The sequence below is a fragment of the Canis lupus genome, chromosome 18 (assembly GCF_048164855.1).
Source record: "Canis lupus baileyi chromosome 18, mCanLup2.hap1, whole genome shotgun sequence".
In the NCBI taxonomy this organism is placed as follows: Eukaryota; Metazoa; Chordata; class Mammalia; order Carnivora; family Canidae; genus Canis; species Canis lupus.
Window position 1 is genome coordinate 23,588,036 of NC_132855.1, and position 24,288 is coordinate 23,612,323.

At 36.7% G+C, this 24,288-nt stretch overlaps 1 pseudogene; it reads left to right on the forward strand.

Moving 5' to 3' along the window:
- Positions 1 to 2,448: 2,448 nt before the first annotated feature.
- On the forward strand, positions 2,449 to 9,137 carry LOC140609353 (large ribosomal subunit protein uL4 pseudogene; annotated as a pseudogene).
- The last annotated feature ends 15,151 nt before the right edge of the window (positions 9,138 to 24,288 follow it).

A 24,288-nucleotide genomic window follows, 5' to 3' on the forward strand; every position in this document is an offset into this window, starting at 1 on the left:
TGGTTCAGAATCCAGACTTCTGTTCCACCCTCTAAGTCCAGTTCACCTAACTAACTTAACCCTATCTCCTTTTACCTCCCAGAATAAACTGAAGAAAAAATAAAATAAAACCCCACATGAAATGAAGTGACCTATTTTACTTAAAAAATACTTTCTAAAGCCATTTTTAAAAGGCTTATGCAAACTTTGTAATAATATGGAAAAACTATGATACAATTTTAACCTGAACAAATTATTATACATATAAAACACGAAAATAACAGATTTTTTTAACCTCTGCAGGAAAAATAGAATGGAAAACATTAACATTTTAAAAATTATTTTTTAAGTGGTTGAAATGTGCTATTTTATTTCTGCCTGGTTGTTTTGTTTGTTTGTTTGTTTGTTTTCGAGAGAGAGCGCTCTCAAGCAGGCTCCATGCCCAGCCTGAAGTCCAACACAGACCTTGATCCCAAGACACTGAGATCATGACCCAAGTGGAAATCAAGACACTTAACCAACTAAGCCACCCAGGAGCCCCTTCTATTTCTTTTATTTCTATTCTGCATTTAGTAAGAATAAATAAATATGAAAAATACAACTTTAAGAAGCAATAAAAAGTCTAAAGTATAGTTTAATACCTCTCATTTATTAATTTTTAAAAAGCAATACACAAATAATCAAATTTTCCTTTGTCAACTCAACCAGAATCCTAAAATTGTCAGAAGTTCTACCCAGGAGTTGATTCTCAACTTCTAGACTGTCATATTTCAAAGGTCCCAATTTCTTAATTCCTAGATGCCTGTTGTCTTTTCCATCCCAGCACCTTTGCTGTGTAGGCTTATCTTAATGTAGGTCACTGCTCATTAGTGGACTACAAACACTTCATGCATACAAAACTTATTTTTGTTACAAATAAGAATATAAAGATAAATACTGATAAATGTGTATTAGACTTATAGGTTATGTGAAAGATTAGATACAGAGAAGATACAACTTGTCATAAATTAGCTATAAGACACCTGATGGAGCATTTGGCCAATGCCAAAAAAGAAAATTTTCCTGATTTGCTAGAACATTAAGAACCGAATGCTCTGAGTATGCAGGAGAATATAGTCAAAAGAATCAACAGTCTTAAAACAGTAACAGTGAAGAATACAATAACCATGAAATGTATTTTCTATTTCCCCCAAAAAAAATTTTTAAGATTTTATTTATTTATTCATGACAGAGCAAGAGAGAGAGGCAGAGACACTAGAAGAGGGAGAAGCAGGCTCCATGCAGGAAGCCCGATGAGGGACTTGATCCTGGGACCCCAGGATCATCCCTTGGGCTGAAGGCAGACGCTCAACCGCTGAGCCAGCCAGGGATCCCCTATTTCCGAAAATTTTTTTAAGAAAAAAAGAGGAAGGTGCCTTGGGTTACTCAGTCGGTTGAGTATCTGCCTTCTGCTCAGGTCGTGATCCCAGGGTCCTGGGATTGAGTACCACATTGGGTTCCTTGCTCCATGGGGAGCCTGCTTCTCCATCTGTTTCTGCCTCCCTCTGTCTGTCTCTCACAAATAAACAAATAAAATCTGAAAGAAAGAAGAAAGAAAGAAAGAAAGAAAGAAAGAAAGAAAGAAAGAAAGAAAGAAAGAAAGAAAGAAAGAAAGAAAGAAAGAAAGAAAGAAAGAAAGAAAGAAAGAAAGAAAGAAAGAAAGAAAGAAAGAGAGAGAGAGAGAGAGAGAGAGAGAGAAAGAAAGAAAGAAAGAAAGAAAGAAAGAAAGAAAGAAAGAAAGAAAACATCTATCTTCTAAATCCCTCAAATGGCCTGCTACAATTTCTACTCTTCAAAAATGTATAATGAACACAAAAAGTTTGAGAACATTGAGGTAGGTAACACTTCTTTCTATTCTCTCTACATGTAATGCCTCTGTTCCCTTTCTCTCAAACACTGATAATAAAAAATGAAAGCAAAAACTATTTAGCTTGTGTCTGATTTCCCTACTAAAATTGAGAGACATTTCCCTAAAACTGGTGTGAGAGTTAATAAACTCACTTTAATCTCTTACTCAAATCAGAACTGACAGTTTTGTATTCCGTATTACATTATTTATTTATTCTACATAGATGGTTCCTGGCACTGACTTTGGCCTGAAAAATGAGCTCCAATTACAAACTGTTTCTATTAAAAGAAGTGTATCTCCTAGAGTATTTTGATTAAAAAATTAAACTTGCACAGAAATTAAAATTTATCTTTACATGTATAGTGAATCTTTCTGTCAGCCATTCAAGAAAATCTCTACACATGAAACTAACAAGCTCCTAATTTACCAAAGTAGTGAAATAACATATGGCTTGTTACCTAAACACATTTCATTTCCACACAGAAGTTATACCTCCATTTCACTTTTTAAAAATAAGGGGACATAGATTTCAACTCTCAAGAACATAAGGACAGTAAACGATTCATGCAAAAATAGTGGATATGCACTTCATTTTGGTCTCCAGAATAGAATCTCAGGTAAGTTTGCTGACCCCAAACTTCCTTTTGGAGATATTACTGTAGGATTAATGGCACTTACAAAGCATTTCTTATCTCTCTCTCTCTTTTTTAAGATTTTATTTATTTACTCATGAGAAACGCAGAGAGAGAGGGAGAGGCAGAGACACAGACAGAGGGAGAAGCAGACTCCACGCAGGGAGCCCGACACAAGACTCGATCCCAGGACCCCAGGATCAAGCCCTGGGCTGAAGGCTGCACTAAACTGCTGAGCCACCCAGGCTTCCCTTTCTCTCTTTCTTTTGTAGATATACCTTGTCTCAACAACCATACTGAAGACTTTCTAGAATAAAGACTCCCACCTCTTAGTGTCTTCAGCATCTATCCTGATGCCCCACACATAATTTCAACGATGATAAATGTGATCCTTACCAAGATCTGGGCCTTTCATATCTCACTTTCCTTCCTCCTCTGTAAAAGAAGAATATTAAATATACCTTATAGGGTTGTTATGAAGATTAATATAATGGCAACATAATGCCTAGCATCCACCTCACCTTGTACATTATGAATTGATTGTACATAGGCTTTCATGATAAAACAAAGTAATGTTTCCACACTTCATGAATTTTTAACACAAAAAAGAAGTGAAAATTGAAACCAGTAGATCAAACTAACAACCAAAGTATATTTTAAAATCATATGCTATATTGGGGTTTGAAGGTTTACTTAATTATATTGATGGGGTTCCGGCAGGCAACCCCAGAATGTGCCACTTAGGCATATGGATTATTTGAGCAAAAGGCAATCAAGGCCTAACAGACTCAAGAAGAGCTTTTTACCTCCTCCCTTAACTACCTAAAAAAATCTAGATTTGAGGTCCGTACCAGGAAGAAAGCTATCACCAGAGAGAAACTTTTAATCAGAAAGACTTATCCACATGACATGGCAAACATTTGTTTACCAAACATTTGCTCTTCCCATCTTCCTGTGAAATGTCTTGCTTCCCTTTGGAGCCCCAGATGCCTATCCTTCTCTCTTTAGCCCAGGGTGGCATTTAAGCCTCAATTGTCTAACTGCCTTTGACACTCTCATGCCTCTGTCAAGCTCTCATACATACATACAAAATTAAATTTGCTGTTTAGTTAATCTGTCTTATTTCAATGTAATTATTAGACCAGCCAAAGATTCTAGAAGAAAAGAAGGGGAAAGTTTTCCTCCCCTACAATATTAAAGTTATCAATGGCTACTCTGGCTCAGAGCTTTACTATGAATGTGCTACAGTCATATTAGAACAAACCACATGCTTTCCAACTTCCCAAAAATAAAATGAAATAATTTTGCTAAACTCAGTAATTAATATAAAATCTAATTTAAAATAACCTCTAAGCACTATGAAACAGAAAAAAATGTTATTTAGCAGAGCATAAAACTTATTGTTCAAAGAAAAAGGTGAAAATTCTTAAATTAGCCCAAAAGAAATTATCCACATTTTCCTACTATAGCAAACTGTAATCGCATATTTATCTGCTATGACTGATGCTTATATGGGGACTGAAAAGATATAGTGGAAATAAAATCTGCAGAATCATAAATCAGATTGCAGAAGATGATGCAACTCATGACTCAGGCAAGTACAATAGTGATGATCAAAATTATGCTTGCATTTTTCAATATATATTTATATTATATTATATTTATATTAAACATATATTAATATATTAAGTTAAATATTTATATTAATATAATATTTACTATATTAAACTAATATATTATATGTTAATATAATATTTAATATATTAAACTAATATATATTAATATAATAAAATATATTATATTATATTATATTATATTATATTATATTATATTATATTAAAAATATATTTTTTGTCATAGCAATTGTAATTTGTAGTATCAGCTGATTATCATGAGTGGAGCTAATGTTAGATAAAAATAAATCATGATGTTCAAGTAAAAGCAAATAGATGTTAAAATATTAATCTATATAATATTTTTGGACAGTAATAAAAACATGATGATAATGACCTAAGTCTGTACTTTAGTACAAAGTTCTTCAAGAGGAACGTCTGGGTGACTCAGCAGTTTAGCATCTGCCTTTGGCTCAGGGCATGATCCTAGAGTCCTAGGATCAAGTCCCTCATGGGACTCCCTGCAGGGAACGTGCTTCTCCCTCTACCTGTCTCTGCCTTTGTGTGTATGTGTGTGTCTCTCATGAATAAATAAATAAAAACTTTTTTAAAAGTTGTTCAAAAAATATTTTACATTCTCCAAATATCTGTTGTAAAATTCCCTCAGCAGTTACTAATTTTTCTCTAAACAAACTTGCAATGGTAAAAAAAAAAAAAAAAAAAAAAAAGGCATGGAGTGTAGGTTCAGTGAGGAGAAAAGAGGAGAAAGAGGCGAGAGAAGACAAAGGAAGGGAGAGAAGGTATGTAAGACAGGTATGCAATACATACATTACTTACCTTTCAAGGAAATGAAGAACAGTAAAGATCTTCAAAGTTCCAGCTCTCCAGGCTGTATATATAAGGATATGTATATATAGAGATATGTATATATGTATGTATATATGTATATATGTATGTGTATATATATATATAGAGAGAGAGAGATACATATATATATATATAAGGAGATTTATATATATAAGGAGATATATATATAATGACCCTTCCTTGTCAAGTACAATTGGAAGAAAACATGTAAAAGCAGAATACAGTGATAAAACATAAAGCTTGCCAATAATTTAATTCTTGAGCTAAGTAATTTTGTGGTCCTATTTCTCTGAAATATTCTCTTTCTGTAAAAGAAAAATCCTTCTAAAAACAACTGTAACATTTATTCTTGATGAATCTTTTCATCTTACTATCAAAAATTCCAAAACATAACATTAAATTCTTTGAGAAAGACATCTCTACTTACACAAAAATTCTCCCAACACCTTTTATTCTGAATAGCTTCATTTTACTAAAAAAAACTACTATGTTTCATATGTCTTCTTTAAAAAAAAAAAGATTTTAAATTGAAAAATCCTTCCCCCTGGTTATTCCAGTAGACAGTTTAATTTATTTGACTATGCTATTAGAGTCTTGCCTCAATGATTTTATTCTCTGATATGTAGAAACAAATTGATAGTTGGTGACATCTAACATAGCAAAAATTTGATGATTCCTTTAAGGAGAAGAAAAAGAAGAGAGAGTATTTTTGATTAAAAGGGCTTTCAACATAGTTAGGCTCTATTGTCTTTTAAAAATGACAATATTCTTTTTTTGCAATTAAAAATAGAAAAATAGGGATCCCTGGGTGGCTCAGCAGTTGAGCGCCTGCCTTTGGCCCAGGGCATGATCCTGGAGACCAGGGATCGAGTCCCACATCGAGTCCCACATCGGGCTCCCTGCGAGGAGCCTGCTTCTCCTTCTGCCTGTGTCTCTGCTTCTCTCTCTTTGTGTGTCTCTCATGAATAAATAAATAAAATCTTAAAAAAGAAAAAAAAAAAAAGAAAAAGAAGGGCACTTGGGTGGCTCGGTGGGTTAAGCATCTGCCTTCGGCTCAGGTCATGATCCCAGAATCCTGGGATCCAACCCTGAGTCAGGCTCCCTGCTCAGTGGGGGGAGCCTGCTTCTCCCTTTCCTGCTCTCCTTGCTTGTGCTTTCTCTCTCTCTCTCTCTCTCTGTCAAATGAATAAATTAAATCTTTAAAAAAAAAAACAGAAAAACATTTCTATCCACGAGCTATTTTTAAACTATGAAGAATATTTAATCTTTTAACCTTTATTAAAAGAAAATAAAAATGGAACAATCACACTTCTTAAAAAATGGATTTATCAATTCCTACAAAACAGCCTTCAGAAAAATGCTTCAAATTATTCTTTATGTGTATTTAACAAATATTCACTGAATGCCTGCCATTGTGCTAGGTATAGTCCCATACCTTATAGAGTTTCTGTTAAAGAGATAAAGATGTAAATCACACTAAAGAAAAATTATAGTTGTGATGAGTTTTCATTGTACAAAAAATACGAACATTTCCATTTCCATAACTAATTTAACCTTCTTAAAATAACCATTTCAAATAGGTGATAATGTAAACATACTTGTAGTATAACCAAAAGTTTTGACCTGGACGCTGTGGAGTCAGAAAGTCAAACTCCAGGTGAAAGAAATTGTGGCAAAGACTTTCTAACCAAGAAAATAAATATATAACCTAAATTACTTTAGATCTTAATGAAAAAGAGATTTACTGTACCCTTACCGAATAAACAAAATAATAATGATTCCATTTGGAAGTTACCTTTGCTAAAAACCTTTCCTCCCAGGATGCTGTGGGTTCAGAGCTACACCTGGTGGCCATACACAAACTTGCAGGAAACTGTTGTAAACAATGGAAATTTAGAAGCTATGCCTCCATTAACCAAAAATAAGCATCTCTCAAGAAACTGTTACGATAACTGAGGGAAATTTTAAATTTTTCATGAAAAATAAAAATATGGTAAAGTATAACAACATGTACTAATATTCTAACAAGGCAGAATTGAAGTGATGATATATGGATACTCACTGGACAATTATTTTAACTTTGCTATATGTTGAGAAATTTTCAAAATAAAATGTCGAAAAAATTAAGGATTTTAAAAAATATCCCATCACCATTATTTTTTAACACAAACGACTTTTTAGGTATTGTTTTAGGTATTGTTCCCTATTGTGAACTTTGTTCACCAACTTGTGCAAAAATGACAGACAGCCCTATGCTGTTAATGAATTAGCCAGTCATCAAACCAGTGCTGAGTCTTGGGGTATTGGCAGAGCTGTGGCTTGAATTCCCAGAGTTCAAGGTAGTACAACTCACTGTTCTGGACAGGGTGCTTTTGGAAATATGTATTGTGGGGGCTGCATGTTTGCACCAACCAAAACCTGGAACCATTAGCACTGCAGAGTGAACACAACACAAGTGATATACCATCAGCTCTACCTTGGCTGCCTCAACCGTACCACCACAGGTCATGTCTAAAAGTCATCACACTGAGGAAGTTCCTGAACTTCCTTTGGTGGTTGAAGATAAAGTTGAAGGCTACAAGAAGAAAAGGGAGGGGGGTGCCTGGGTGGCTCAGTCAGTTGAGCATCCGACTCTTGATTTGGGCTCAAGTCATGATCTTAGGGTCATTGGATCAGGTCCTGTGTCAGGCTCCATGCTCAGTGGGAGTCTACTTGAGATTTTTCTCTCTCTCCTATCCCTCTGCCCCTTCCTCTCACCATATAAGCACTCCCTCTGTCTCTAAAAAAATAAATAAATCAGAAGAAGAAGAAGAAGAAGAAGAAGAAGAAGAAGAAGAAGAAGAAGAAGAAGAAGAAGAAGAAGAAGAAGAAGAAGAAGAAGAAGAAGGAAGAGGAAGAGGAAGAGGAAGAGGAAGAGGAGGAGGAGGAGGAGGAGGAGGAGGAGGACGACGACGACGACGACGACGACGACAAAGATCAAGGCTATTTTGTTTCTTAAGAAACTTAAAGCCTGCTAGGCTGAAGCCTTTATTTGTTGGTTCAGGACTCTAGTGTTTTTCCTGCCTCCATCATGGAAGCCCATACAGAAAAAGGGGTCAGAAACTCAAAGTAGTTTGGAATGCTGAGCCCTCTACATGGAAAGCAGCTGTTCTGTAGAGTCCCACAGTCCTGTGATGGACTTTGTAGGAATGAGAAATAAACTTTTGTTAAACCACAAAAAAAAAGGAAGAAGAAAGAAAAGAAAGAAAGAAAGAAAAGAAAGAAAGGAAGGAAGGAAGGAAGGAAGGAAGGAAGGAAGGAAGGAAGGAAGGAAGGAAGGAAGGAAGGAAGGAAGGAAGGAAAGAAAGAAAGAAAGAAAGAAAGAAAGAAAGAAAGAAAGAAAGAAAGAAAGAAAGAAAGAGAGAAAAGAGAAGAGGCTTAAAGCCTGAAATAATATCAAAAAGGTCTATGCCTCTCTGCAAATGAAGGCTGACAAGGGCAAAAAGAGAAACAGACCTCATGTCCAGCAAAGGGGACCCTGCATCATCTGTAATGAGGGTAATAGTACCACCAAGGTCTTCAGAAACATCCCTGGAATCGATCTACTTGATGTAAGCAAACCGAACATTTTGAAACTTGCTCCTGGTGGGCAAGTGGAACATTTCTGAGTTTTGACTGAAAAGACCTTTCTGCAAGTTAGATGACTTATATGGCACTTGGTGTAAGGCTGCGTCCCTCAAGAGTAACTACAACATTCCCATGCACAATATGCTTAATACAGACCTTAATAGAATCTTGAAAAGCCCAGAGATCCAAAGAGCCCTCTGAGTACCATGCAAGAAGTCATCACAGAGTCTTAAAGAAGAATCCACTGAAAAACCAGGCAAAAATATTGAAGCTAAACCCATAAGCAAAGACCATGCACTGGAACACCACTCTTTGCCAAGCCAAGAATCACAAGCTCCAGATGGATAAGGCAGCAGCAGCCTTAGAAGCCAAATCAAATAAAAAGGGGGTTTCAGGCAAGAAATTGTGGGAGTAAAGAAAGGAAAAAAGGCTGTTCATGTTCAGAAGCAGAAGAAATGTTTGGTGGGAGAAAAGGCTGCAGCTACCAAAAAACCAGCAGCTGAGAAGAAGCCTACAGAAAGAAATCCACCACAGAAGAAAAGAACCTGCTGAATAAGCTTTAATTTGTTCTCTCCATAAATGTCAAATTGTTATGGGCAGCTAATTTAGAAAAAAAAAAGGCTTGATCAAAAGCAGGGAGAAACATGAAAAAATAAATATTTTTATTTTTATCTATACACATTCAATTCAGAAAGTAAAATTCCCTTTAAGAAGATGAGAAGGAAAATTTTAAAACATGGCCAGTAAAACTGAGACTTCATTCTCCCAGAGCAGTTTTTAAATGTAGTCCTCCCGAGTAGCTGCATCAGAGATACTTAAGGGCACTTGTTATAAACATAGATCCTCAAGTCCCCATCTCATCTCTGGGTATGGACACTGGGAAACTTTCATTTTTAAAAAAGAAAACTAGATGATTCTCATGCAGATTTAGGTTAAAATTACAAACGAGGAGAAAGATTTTAGGTGAGTCACACACAGTGGGATTATTAAGATGCCGGACAGTCAGGAGACAATCAAATACATTCTGAATGAACACATATATGCATTTTTTTTCTTATAGGATAGCTTTTTTGAGGTATAATTCACACACCACAAAATTCACCCTTTTAAAAAAGCAAATAATTCAGGGGTTTTCATATAACCAGAATTTTGAACCACTATTTAGAGAACATTTCCATCACACCAAAAAAAAAAGACATCCCACATCCATCAGCAGTCATATCTTCTCCCTACCATTCCTTATCTCCAGGAAATCACTAATTTACTTTCTGTCTTGATAAATTTCTTTTTCTGAACATTGCATAATACCCAGATATGAAATGTTCAGATAAATTATACAGTATGCAGTCTTTTGTGACTAACTTCTGACATTACACTTACTGTAATGTCTTTAAGATTCATCCATATTGTGGCATGTATTAGTATTTCATTCCTTTTTATTGCAAGGTAACTTCCACCATATGACACACAACGTTATGTTTATCTTTTCATCAGTAGATGGATATTTGTGTTGTTTCCACTCTTTGGCTATTATATAAATATGCTGCCATGAATGTTCATGTACGAGGTTTTTGTGTGAACGTAAGTTTCGTGACTATTGGGTAATTAGCTAGAGTTACTCACCAGGCTATCAGGTAACCCCATGTGTAATATTTAGGGAAATTGTCAAATTGTTTCTCAAAGCTGTGCCATTATACATTTCCACCAGCATTCAAGTTTCTACCAGTCTTCCCCAACAGTTGTCATCTGACTATTCAATTGTAGCCCTCCTAGTTAGGGATATGAAGTGGAATCTCATTGTAGTTTCATTTGCATTTCTCTAATGACTAATATTGTTGACTATTTTCTCATGTGCTTACTGGTGATTTGTGTATCTTCTTTGGAGAAATGTCTATTCAGAAACTTTGCCCATTGGTTTGTTGTTTATTATTGAGTTATAAGAGTTCTTTATACTAAATACAAGTCCTCTAGCAAACATAGGAATTGAAACTACTTTTCCCATTATGTGGATAGTCTTTTTAATTTCTTAATAGTATATTTTGAAGCATAAAACTTCGTAATTTAATAAATTCCAATGTATCTAATTTTTCTTCACTTGTGTTTTTGGTATCATATCTCAGAAAACTTTAACCCAAGATCACAGACATATACACCTATGTTTTCTTCTAAGAGTTTTAAAGTTTTATAGCTTTACATTACGTCTGTGAACGATTTTGAGTTAATTTTTGCATGTAGTATAAGAAAGGGGTCCAACTTCAATCTTTTATATACCCAGTTGTCTCAGTATCATTTGTTGAAAAGACTTCTTTCCTTAATGAATTGTCCTAATACACTTGTCAAAAATCAGCTGACCATTTTGAAATTTATAATAGAAACTATCAATCCTATTCCATGGATCTATATGTCTATCCTTATGCCACCCACACATCTTGATTACTGTTACTTTATAGTAAGTTTTGAAATTAGGAGTGTGTTCCCAGAAAAATCAGATTTCTCTTTCTTTTCAGTATTGTTTTCGCTATTCTGGGTCCATTTCATATGAATTTTAGGATCAGTTTGTCAATTTCTGTAAAAATAGATGCAGAGATTTTGATAGAGATTTTGAATATTTAAGTGATTGGGGAGTATTACCAACTTGCCAATATTGCCTTCCAATCCATTAACATTACTTTATTTTGGTCTTCTTTACTTTCTTTCACCAATGTTACAAACAAGTCTTACTCTTCTTTTGTTAAATTTATTCCTAATTATTTTATTCTTTCTGATGTTGTTGTAAATGGAATTGTTTTCTTAATTTCACTTTCAGTTACAGAAATTTCCAGGGTATAGAAATGCAATTAATTTTCATGTAATGATCTTGTATCTGTAACCGTGGTGAACTTATTACTACTAAAAGTTTTTTAATGGCCTCGTTAAGATTATCTATGTATAAGATCATGTCATCTGCAAATAGGGACAGTTTTACATCTTTTTTTTTCAATTTATATTCCTTTTATATCCTTTTCTTGTCTAATTGCCCTGGCTAGAACAAAACAGTCCAATGTTGAATAGAAGTAGCAGGAGTGGACATCTCTGTCTTGTTACAGGAAAGCATGCATAGTGTTTTATCATTAAGTATAATGTTAACTGTGGGCTATTTTATAAATATTATTTATCAAGTTGAGGATGTTCCTTACTATTCTTAGTTTGTAAAGTGTTTTTATCATGAAAAGGTACTGGATTTTGTCAAATGCTTTTTTATATTTATTAACGTGGTCAAGTTTTGTCTTTATTTTGTTGATACAGTATGTTCTATTGATCAATTTTCAAACATTAAGCCTGCATTCTTGAGAAAAATTCCGGTTGTTCATGGGTATAATCCTCTTTAAATGTTGCTAAATTTGGAAGGAAGGAAAATGGCAAAGGAGAAGGATCCTGAGCTTACCTTGTCCCAAAGACACACGAAGGTAACAGCTACCTTTATGCAACTAACTCTGACAATCACTTGAAGCCTGGCAGGCAGAACAGACCTTCCATAGCTATCTCAGAGAAAATGCCACATTAAAAAGGGTAAGAAGGGCAGAGATGCTGTTGGGAATCAGACCCCCAGAGTGACCAACCACAAATGTGAGGGCCAACACAAGCAAAAAGAACCAAGAAAATCAGACTCCACACTAGGTATATCCAGCAATGGAGAAATGCACTAGGAAGACAAGCCCTCATAATGTTTAGCTTTGAAAAGCAGCAGGGCTTACTTCTGTGAGATTTAAAAATCAGTGGGCTTAACTCCAGGAGAGCTGGAGAGCAATAGGAAACCAAGTTCTCGCCCTTAATAGCCAGCATACTAAATAACTCAGCCCAAGACACAGCACAGAAACAGCACCTAGAGTATACATAAAGGAAATTTACTGATTAATATTAGAATGTGTGCCATGGGGGGAACATCTGCAGATTTCTACAGGAACAGAAGTGCTAGTGGACACCATTTCTCCTCCTCTCTCCAACACTCTCCATCTACCTTACTAGCACCTCATACCCTGCCCCAATGTTCCCCTGTGGCTCCACCCCAACCCACCCACCTCAGCAAGAATCTCTCCAAAGTGGCTTCTACTCCACCACACTCAGTAAGAAGCCTCAGCCAGGACCAGTGCCCCTCCAAAGTGACTCCTCCCTTAGGAAAGCAGAGGGGATAACTACACATACCAGTGTACTCAGTTCATGCAGCAAGCCTCTTAGCTGGCTGTGCAGGGAGCAAGCCCTGTCTTTCTGTAGGTCTGCAGCTATGGCAGAAAGGCTAACTATAGATGGCTATGCTGACTGCTGGCTTCACCTACCAATAAAGCTGCAGTAGCTTCCACCAGGCCATTTAATAGTACAGGATACACACCATTTGCTTCAATGTGGATAGAACTGGAGGGTACTATACTGAGTGAAGTTAATCAATCAGAGAAGGACAAACATTAAATGGTTTCATTCATACAGGGAATATAAAAAATAGTGAAAGGGATTATAGGGGAAAGGAGAGAAAATGAGTGGGAAATATCAGAGAGGGTGACAGAACACGAGAGACTCCTAACTCTGGGAAACAAACAAGGGGTAGTGGAAGGGGAGGTGGGTGGGGGGACAGGGTGACTGGGTGACAGGCACTGAGGGGATGCACACTGGGTGTTATATGTTGGCAAATCAAACTCAAATAAAAAATATATACAGGAAAAAAATAGTACAGGGTACAAATCATACTCCATGCACCTACAGCAGGCAAAGCAGTCCATTGCAGCCAGCAGGCCTACAAACAATCACTGTTTAGACACAACAGGGGGGCCTATGCGCCCATACATCGGACAAATCTGGAGTGTTTGATTCTGGTGGCTGGAGAGACTGCATAATGGGGTACCTATTGTAGAAGAGGTACAAGACCTCTTCTATACAAGGCCAATACTTTCAAGACCAGGAAATGTTGCTGACCTACCAAATACATAAAACAAATGCAGAAAGTAGACAAAATGAGGAGACAAAAGATTATGTCCCAAATGAAAGAACAAGACAAAATCAATAGTAAAAGAACTAAATGAAACGGAGATAAGAAATTGCCTGATTAAAAAAAATTCAAAGTAAAGATATTCATCAGATTTTAGAAAAGAGTAGATGAACTCAATGAGAACTTCAACAAAGAAATACAAAATGTAAAAAAGAAAAGAAAAAGAAAAAAGAACCAGTGAGACCTAAAGAATTCAATAGCTGCAAAGAAAAATATGCTAGAAGGACTCAAAAGCAGAGTAGACAATGCAGAATAGAACAGTGAAGTGGTAGACAGGATAGGGGAAAGCAACAAGGCTGAGCAGCAAAAAAAAATAATAATAAAACATGAGAATAGGTTGAAGGAAATCTGTGGCATCATAAAGAATAGTAACATTCACATTATCAGGATCCCAGAAGGAAAAGAGAACAGGGAAGAAGACGTATGAAGAAATAAAACCTGAAGACTTCCCTAATCTGAGGATAAAAAACAGTCATCCAGGTCCAGGAAACACAAAGAACCCCAAGCAAGATAAACCCAAAGAGGTCCACATCAATACACATAATAATTAAAATGCCAAAGATTAAAGATAAGGAGAGAATTATAAAAGCAGCAAGAGGAAAGCAACTACTCACATGTAAGGGAAACCATATAAGGGTATAACGCCATTTTTCAGCAGAAATATTGCAGGCCAGAAGAGAGTGGTATGATACATTCAAACTGCTGAAAGGGAAAAACCTACCACCAAGGATACTCTACCCAGCAAGATTTCCATTCAAATTAGAAAGAGATGACAAGAGTTTCCCAAATAAACAAGTATTTTTTTGTATATTTTTTCCTTGCAGTTCGATTTGCCAACATATAGCAAAACAACCAGTGCTCATCCCGTCAAATGCCCCGCTCAGTGCCCGTCACCCAGTCAACACAACCCCCCACCCACCTCCCCTTCCACCACCTCTTATTCTTTTCCCAGAGTTAGGTGTCTTTCATGTTCTGTCACCCTGATATTTCCCACTCATTTCCCCTCCTTTCCCCTTTATTCCCTTTCATTATTTTTTTACATTCCCCAAATGAATGAGACCATATAATGTTTGTCCTCCAATTGACTTACTACACTCAGCATAATACCCTCCAGTTCCATCCATGTCGAAGCAAATGGTGGGTATTTGTCATTTCTAATGGCTGAGCAATATTCCACTGTATACATAAACCACATCTTCTTTATCCATTCATCTTTTGATGGACACCGAGGCTCCTTCCACAGTTTGGCTATCGTGGCCATTGCTGCTATAAACATCGGGGTGCAGGTGTCCCGGCGTTTCATTGCATCTGAATCTTTGGGGTAAATCCTCAGCAGTGCAATTGCTGGGTCCTAGGGCAGATCTATTTTTAACTCTTTGAGCAACCTCCACACAGTTTTCCAGAGTGGCTGCACCAGTTTACATTCCCACCAAAAGTGCAGGAGGGTTCCCCTTTCTCCACATCCTCTCCAACACTTGTTGTTTCCTGCCTTGTTAATTTGCCCCATTCTCACTGGTGTGAGGTGGGATCTCATTGTGGTTTTGATTTGTATTTCCCTGATGGCAAGTGATGCAGAGCATTTTCTCAGGTGCATGTTGGCCATGTCTATGTCTTCCTCTGTGAGATTTCTGTTCATGTCTTTTGCCCATTTCATGATTGGATTGTTTCTTTGGTGTTGAGTTTAATAAGTTCTTTATAGATCTTGGAAACTAGCCCTTTATCTGATATGTCATTTGCAAATATCTTTTCCCATTCTGTAGGTTGTCTTTTAGTTTTGTTGACTGTATCCTTTGCTGTGCAAAAGCTTCTTATCTTGATGAAGTCCCAATAGTTCATTTTTGCTTTTGTTTCTTTTGCCTTCGTGGATGTATCTTGCAAGAAGTTACTGTGGCCAAGTTCAAAAGGGGTGTTGCCTGTGTTCTCCTCTAGGATTTTGATGGATTCTTGTCTCACATTTAGATCTTTCATCCATTTTGAGTTCATCTTTGTGTATGGTGTAAGGGAATGGTCTAGTTTCATTCTTCATGTGGCTGTCCGATTTTCCCAGCACCATTTATTGAAGAGACTGTCCTTTTTCCAGTGGATAGTCTTTCCTGCTTTGTCAAATATTAGCTGACCATAGAGTTGAGGGCCCATTTCTGGGTTCTCTATTCTGTTCCACTGATCTATGTGTCTGTTTCTGTGCCAGTACCACACTGTCTTGATGATCACAGCTTTGTAGTACAACTTGAAATCCGGCACTATGATGCCCCTGGCTCTGGTTTTCTTTTTCAATACTTCCCTGGCTATTCAACGTCTTTTCTGATTCCACACAAATCCTAAGATTATTTGTTCCAACTCTCTGAAAAAAGTCCATAGTATTTTGATAGGGATTGCATTAAATGTGTAAATTGCCCTGGGTAACATTGGCATTTTCACAATATTAATTCTTCCAATCCATGAACATGGAATATTTTTCCATCTCTTTGTGTCTTCCTCACTTTCTTTCAGAGGTGTTCTGTAATTTTTAGGGTAGAGATCCTTTACCTCTTTGGTTAGGTTTATTCCTAGGTATCTTATGCTTTTGGGTGCAATTGTAAAAGGGATTGACTCCTTAATTTCTCTTTCTTCTGTCTCGTTGTTAGTGTATAGAAATGTCAATGATTTCTGGGCATTGATTTTGTATTCCTGCCACACTGCCGAATTGCTGTATGAGTTCTAACAATCTTGAGGTGGAGTCTTTTGGTTTTTCTAGGTACAGTATCATGTCATCTGCAAAGCGGGAGAGTTTGACTTCTTCTTTGCCAATTTGAATGCCTTTTATTTCTTTTTGTTGGCTAATTGCTGAGGCTAGGACTTCTAGTACTATGTCAAATAGCAGTGGTGAGAGTGGACATCCCTGTCAGGTTCCTGGTCTTAGGGGAAAGACTCCCAGTGTTTCCCCATTGAGAATGGTATTTGCTGTGGGCTTTCTGTAGATGGCTTTTAAGGTGCTAAGGAATGTTCCCTCTATCCCTACATTCTGAAGAGTTTTGATCAGGAATGGATGCTGTATTTTGTCAAATGCTTTCTCTGCATCTATTGTGAGGATCGTATGGTTCTTATTTTTTCTCTTGTTGATATGATGTATCATGTTGATTGCTTTATGAGTGTTGAACCAGCCTTGCATCCCGGGGATAAATCCCACTTGGTCATGGTGAATAATCTTATTAATGTATTGTTGGATCCTACTGGTTAGTATCTTACTGAGAATTTTTGCATCTGTGTTCATCAGGGATATTGGTATATAATTCTCCTTTTTGGTGAGGTCTTTGTCTGGTTTTGGAATTAAGGTGATGCTGGCCTCATAGAACGAGTTTGGAAGTATTCCATCCCTTTCTATCTTTTGGAACAGCTTTAGTAGAATAGGTATTGTTTCTTCTTTCTAGAATTCCCCTGGGAAGCCATCTGGCCCTGGACTTTTGTGTCTTGTGAGGTTGTTGATGACTGCTTTAATTTCCTCCCTGGTTATTGGCCTGTTCAGGTGTTCTATTTCTTCCTGTTCCAGTTTTGGTAGTTTGTGGTTTTCCAGAGATGCGTCCATTTCTTCTAGTTCACCTAATTTATTGGCGTACAGCTGCTCATAGTATGTTTTTAAATCGTTTGTATTTCCTTGGTATTGGTGGTGATCTCTCCTTTTTCATTCGTGATTTTGTTCATTAGTCTTTTTTCTTTTTAATAGGGCTGGCTAATGGTTTATCTATCTTATTAAGTCTTTCAAAGAACCAACTCCTGGTTTTGTTGATCTGTTCTACAGTTCTTCTGGTCTCTGTTTCATTGAGTTCTGCTCGAATCTTTATTACCTCTCTCCTTCTGCTGGGTGTAGGTTTTATTTGCTTTTTTTCTCCAGTTCCTTTAGGTGCGAGGTTAGCTTGTGTATTTGAGTTTTTTCCAATTTTTTGAGGGATGCTTGTATTGCGATGTATTTCCCTCTTAGGACTGTTTTTGCTGTATCCCAAAGATTCTGAATGGTTGTATCTTCTTTTTTTTTTTTTTTTTTTTTTTTTTGTATCTTCATTTTCATTAGTCCATGAATCTTTCTAATTCTTCTCTGATTTCCTGGTTGACCCTTTCATCTTTTATCAGGATGCTCTTTAACCTCCACGTGTTTGAGTTTCTTCCAAATTTCTTCTTGTGATTGAGTTCAAGTTTCAAAGCATTATGGTCTGAAAATATGCAGGGGACAATCCCAATCTTTTAGTATCAGTTGAGACCTGATTTGTGACCCAGTATGTGGTCTATTCTGGAGAAAGTTCCATGTGCACTTGAGAATTCTACCACTGAACCACCAATGCCTCCTGCCATGTGCACTTGAGAAGAATGTGTATTCATTTGCATTTGGGATGCAAAGTTCTATAAGTATCTGAAATCCATCTGGTCCGGTGTATCATTTAGAGCTTTTGTTTCTTTGGAGATGTTGTGCTTAGAAGATCTCTCATTTGCAGAAAGTGCTGTGTTGAAGTTTCCTACTATTAGTGTATTATTATCTAAATATGTCTTTTCTTTAGTTATTAATTGATTGATATACTTGGCAGCTCCCACAATAGGGGCATAAATATTCATGATTGTTAGGTCTTCTTGTTGGATAGGACCCTTTGAGTATGATATAGTGTCCCTCTTCATCTCTTACTACAGTCTTTGGGATAAACTTTATCTGATGTGAGGATTGCTGCCCCAGCTTTCTTTTGAGGACCATTTGAAAGGTAAATGGTTCTCCAACCTTTCATTTTCAGGCTATAGGTGTCCTCAGGTCTAAAATGAGTCTCTTGTAGACAACAAATAGATAGATGGGTCTTGCTTTTTTATCTGGTCTGAAACCCTGCTTCTTTGGATGGGATCATTTAGCCCCCCCCCCTGCCCCCCGTTCAGAGTTACTATTGAAAGATATTAATTTAGTGTCGTCGTAATTCCTGTTCAGTCCCCGTTTTTGTGGGTTATTTCTTCGGGCTTCCTCTTTCTTTTACAGGGTGCCCTTTAATATTTCTTGCCAGAGCTAGTTTGGTGGCCACCTATTCTTTCAGTTTCTTCTGCCTATCTTGGAAGCTCTTTATCTCTTCTTCTATTCTGAATGAGAGCCTTGCTGGATAAAGTATTCTTGGCTGCATGTTCTTCTCATTTAGGACCCTGAATATATCCTGCCAGCTCTTTCTGGCCTGCCAGGTCTCTATGGAGAGGTTTGCTGTTAATCTAGTATTTCTCCCCATATAAGTTAGGGATCTCTTGTCTCTTGCTGCTTTAAGGATTCTCTATCTTTGGAATTTGCAAGTTTCACTATTAAATGTTGAGGTGTGGAGCTGTTTTTATTGATTTGGGGGGGGGGTGAGGAATCTCTCTCTCTCCTGGATCTGAATGCCTGTTTCCCTCCCAAATTAGGGAAGTCCTCAGCTATGATTTGTTCAAATATGCTTTCTGGCCCTGTGGCCCTCCTGGCGACCTCTGGAACCTCAATTAAATGTAGATTTTTTCCTTCTGAGGCTGTCAATTATTTCCCTTAACCTTTCCTCATGCTCTTTTAATTGTTTTTCTCTTTTTTCCTCAGCTTCCTTCCTTGCCATCAACTTGTCTTCTATGTCAGTCACTCTTTCTTCTACCTCATTAACCCTTTTTGTTAGGACCTCCAGTTTGGATTGCGTCTCATTTAATTGATTTTTAATTTTGGCCTGATTAGATCTAAATTCTGCAGTCATGAAGTCTCTTGATTTCTTTATTGCTTTTCTCCAGAGCCACCAGTAGCTTTTTAATTGTGCTTCTGAATGGCTTTCTGACATTAAATTGCAATCCAAATTCTGTAACTTGTGGCAGAGAGTACTATTTCTGATTTCTTTCTTTTGTGGTGAGTTCTTCTTTCTAGTCATTTTGCTCAGTGCAGAGTGGCTAAAAATGAGCTGTTGTTAGTGCAAACTCTTCTCTCTGTAGCATGGCAGCTGTTCTCTTTAAATCTCAGGTCAAATTCATAGGTTTTCAGGATGATTTGAAAGTTATCTAGGTAAGTTGGTGGGGACAGGTGATTTGGGGACCCTACTCCTCTGCCATCTTGCCCAGTCCTCCCCCAAATAAACAAGTATTAAAGGAATTCATTACCACTAAACCAGTCTTATAAAAATGATAAAGAGGATTTTTACTTGTACTGATAATACTTTATTTTTATTTTTTCAGTTGAGAGTAAATAAATATACACACGATCATTGTTTTGTTTTGGGGTTTTTTACATCTTTGCATACTTAGAAAACAATTTTTTAATTGAAGATATTAAAATTTTAGCTTAACATCTATAGCTTTCAGATAGAAAATATTCTTAAGCTCTTTCTCTCCCCAGGAGCACACCCAGAGGCAGATAACCTCCCTTCTTTAGACTATGGTCCTTCTCCACATTATTATGTTTAAAGTCATAAGTCCTTCCCTTGCTGCCACCTAGAACATAAAAGATTAGGTTCTATATGTCACATTATTATTCCTCATATCATGAGGCACACTACAGAACACAAGAGACTTCTTTGGTGTTTTGTTGCCTTGCACCCTGAAGCTTTCTTTACAATACCTTGTATCCAGGAGAACAGCAAAGGATCTGATATTTACCTGTCCCATATTTTGTTTCCCCTGGATCATCCATGAAATATCTCAGCAGTAGAGCAGGCAACCAAACATTTAACCCATGAAGCAGGAAAACTACTAATGTTTATCCCTCAAGTCAAATGGCCAACTGAACTACTGGGGCTAAAGAGAATCCTTTAAGTGAAGAAGAAAAGGGCATAACTAGAAGAAAATTGTACAAGAAAAAAAATTAATGGGTAAAAGAAAAGGTAATCACTTTTAAAGGATCAATCACTATTATAAAGCTAATATGGCTAAAAGACAGAAATGGTAAAATCAATTATATCTAAAATATTAGTTAATGGATTCACAAAATGAAAAGACATATGACAATATGTACATAAAATGTGGAAGGTAAATTAAAAATGTACTACTTTTAGAATGTGTTCAAATTTAATCAACCATCAACTTAATATAGACTGCTATATACTTCAGATGTTATATATGAACTTCACAGTAACCATAAACCAAAACCTATAATAGATAGATAAAAAATAAAGAGTATAAAAGCCACAATAACACTAAAGGAAGCCATCTAACCTTGTGCCATTTAACCTTTCTTCTCTTGCTACAGTCTTTGTAGAGAGAGCAAGAGAAGAAAGGAACAGAAAAGATCTACAAAACAACCAAAAAACAATTAACAAAATGGCAATGAGTACATACCTGTTTTTAACTACTTTAAATGTAAATGATCTAAATACTTTAATCAAAAAACAAAGGATGGCAGAATGGTTAAAAAAAAAAAAAAAAAAAAGAGCAAGACCCATCTATATGCTCCCTGCAAGAATCTCACTTCAGGCCTAAGGACAAATACAGACTAAAAGTGAAAGTATTAAAAAATGTATTTCAGCCAAATGGAAGAAAAAAAAGCCAGGATAGCAATACTTCTCAGACAAAATAGACTTTATTTTTTAAAGATTTTTTATTTATTTGAGAGAGAGAGCACAAATGAGGGGAGTAGAAGAGCAGAGAGAGAAGGAGGGAGAATCTCCAGCAGACTCCACACTAAGCACAGAGCGCCGCATGGTGAGATTATGACTCAAGCCAAAACCAAGAGTCAGACGCTTAACCAGCTGAGCCACCCAGACATCCCCAAAATAGACTTTAAAACAAAACTGTAGCAAGAGACTTCAGGTATTACCCAATGATAAAATATCAATCCAATAAGAGGATATAACAATTGTAAAGATCTATGTACCCAACATAGAAGTACCTAAATACCTAAAAGTATTACCAGACATAAAGGGAGAAATTGACACTAATACAATAGGACAAAACTTTAACACTCCACTTACATCAATGAATAGATCACCCACACAGAATATCAATAAGGAAACAAGTGTCTTTGAATAATACATTAGACCAAATGGACCTAACAGATAAATACAGAACATTCCATCCAAAAAAAAAAGAGTAAAGAGTACATATTTGTTTCAAGTGTACATGAAACTTCTCCAAGATAGATCACCTTAGGTCACAAAACAAGCTTTAATAGATTTAAGAAAATTGATATTGTATTATCTTTCTAACCACAATGCAATGAAACTAGAAATTAATTAAAAGGAAATTAATTAAAACTAAAACCTCTTCTTTAAACATTTGGTCAATTCACCAAGAAGTCATCTTAGCCTAGGCTTTCCTGTGTAAGGATTTTTTTTTCTTTCCTTTCTTTTTTTTTTTTAAAGATTGATTCATCCATTGTCAGAGAGAGAGAGAAAGAGAGAACAGAGTGAGAGGGAAAGAATCTCAAGCAGACTCCCTGCTGAGTACAGAACCCAATGCAGCAGTTTCACAACCCTGAGATCATCACCTGAGCTAAAATCAAGAGATGGACACTCAACTGACCAAGCCACCCAGGCATGCCTGTAAGAATTTTCTAATTACTAATTCTCTTTCTTTCCTCATTATCGATCTACTGGGATTTTCTGCTCCTTGCATCAGTGTCAGATTTGCATCTTTCTAGGACTTTGTCCATTTCAACTAGGTTATCTAACTTATTGGCATATAGTTAATAGTATTCCCTTATAATCCTTTTTAATTCTTTAATATCTGTAGTGAAGTTTTTTCATTTCTGATTTTAATAACTGGAGTGTTCTTTTTCGGTCTAGCTGAAGTTTTCTCAATTTTGCTGATGTTTACAAAGAACCAACTTTGGTCTCACTGATTTTCTTTATTGTTTTTCTATTCTTTATTTCTGTTCTCATCTTCATTATTTCTTTCCTTCTACTTGTTTTGGCTTTACTTTTCCCATCTCTTTCCTAACTAGATAGAAATTAAGGTTAGGTTAGGTTAGATTATTGATTGACATCTTACTTCCTTTTCAGTAAGCCGTGGTCCAGTAAGTCTCAGGCCTCCACAATTGCCATGGCGTCGCTCAGCAAGCAAATAGTACATTGCATTCTGGCCAGGCTGCCTCTGGCATCATGGCTGGATGGTGTTGAAACTAGCTGAAAACCAATCTATACACTAAACAGAATTCCTTGACTTTATGGCTGCAATTCCAGCATTTACATCCTTAGGGACCATATTCCCACTATACAGTAAGCAGCAGGTCATATACTTGCCAAGTTGAAAATCACACTAGACTAGCTGGTTAGAGAACTTAAAGAAAGCAGTGGTGTGTCTGACACAGAGAGCTACTCGTGGTAAGTTTTGTCAGCAGAGATGATGAGGGCAAAGGTCGTCATGGGGAAATGTATTCTCAGATAAGGTACAATGTTGGCCTGGAACTCAATTATTAGGTCTACATTCAAGAGCCCTTCAAATCAAAGGGAAACAGTAACAGAAGACCTATCAGCCTATTTATGAGGGAATAATTTATGAGGGAATAAGAGGAGTGTTCTACATCTACAAGTATATGATGGCACATACCTTAGACGGTGAGGATAGAGTTGTAAGGCTCTGCCACAGCAGTGGAGACCCTGAGGGCTGGATATACAAAGAACTCTAACAAAAGCCACACCACTGGGGCACCTGGGTGGCTCAATTGGTTAAGAGCCTGACTCTTGATCTCAGTTCAAGTCTTGATCTCAGGGTCATGAGTTCAAGCTGCACAATGGGATTCACACTGGGCATGAAGCCTACTTTAAAAAAAAAAAGCCACAGCACTAAGAGTGATGTAAACCCTGATTCAATACCTCCTTCAAAGCTTCAGAAAATTAAAAATCCTCTAAGTTCACTGCAATGTTATGCCAGCTTTTGGATCCACTCTAGTTCAAGGTTGACAATCTCTGACCCCACAAAGTTGTGAATTCAGGCATGGTTGTTGGCAGTGTCTTCCTTTATGCTAAGAAGCTGCTCTGGGTGGAAGAGTGAATGGTACTTCCATGTAAGAATTCCAACTATAATAGTTGGTTCCGGGTCTGGGAAGAGTTCTCTAGGCACACACATCCCAGCTCTTGTCTCACAAGAGATATCAAAAGGCATTCATAGTCTCCATTTTAGTATTTTCCAATTGATCCTTTTTATTGTCCAGAATTATGTCATCTGGCTAGATTCCACATTCCAGGCAACAGTGTGCCCAGAAAGTGCTCCCAATCTGAATGCCAGCTTTGCCAATGTTAACAGAAAGGCATTTCTTGGGACACCTGGGTGGCTCAGTGGTTAAACGTCTGCCTTTGGCTCAGGGTATGATCCTGGAGTCCTGCACTGGGCTCTCTGCATGGAGCCTGCTTCTCCCTTTGCCTATGTCTCTGCCTCTCTCTGTGTCTCTCTCATGAATAAACAAATAAAATCTAGAAAGAAAAGAAAAGAGAAGAGGAGAGAAGAGAGAGAGAAAGAAGAAAGAAAAGAAAGAAGAAGAAAGAAGAAAGAAAGAAAGAAAAGAAAGAAAGAAAGAAAGAAAGAAAGAAAGAAAGAAAAGAAAAGAAAAGAAGAAAAGAAAAGAAAAGAAAAGAAAAGAAAAAAGAAAAGAAAAGAAAAGAAAAGAAAAGAAAAGAAAAGAAAAGAAAAAAGAGGCATTTCCTCATGCTGATCTGAAGGTGTCAACACTGCCCTCTGGTAGTGATTCTAAATTGTGTCTCATACAGACAGTACATAATTAAATTTTATTTTTTTATTTTTCTGTAAGATTCTGTT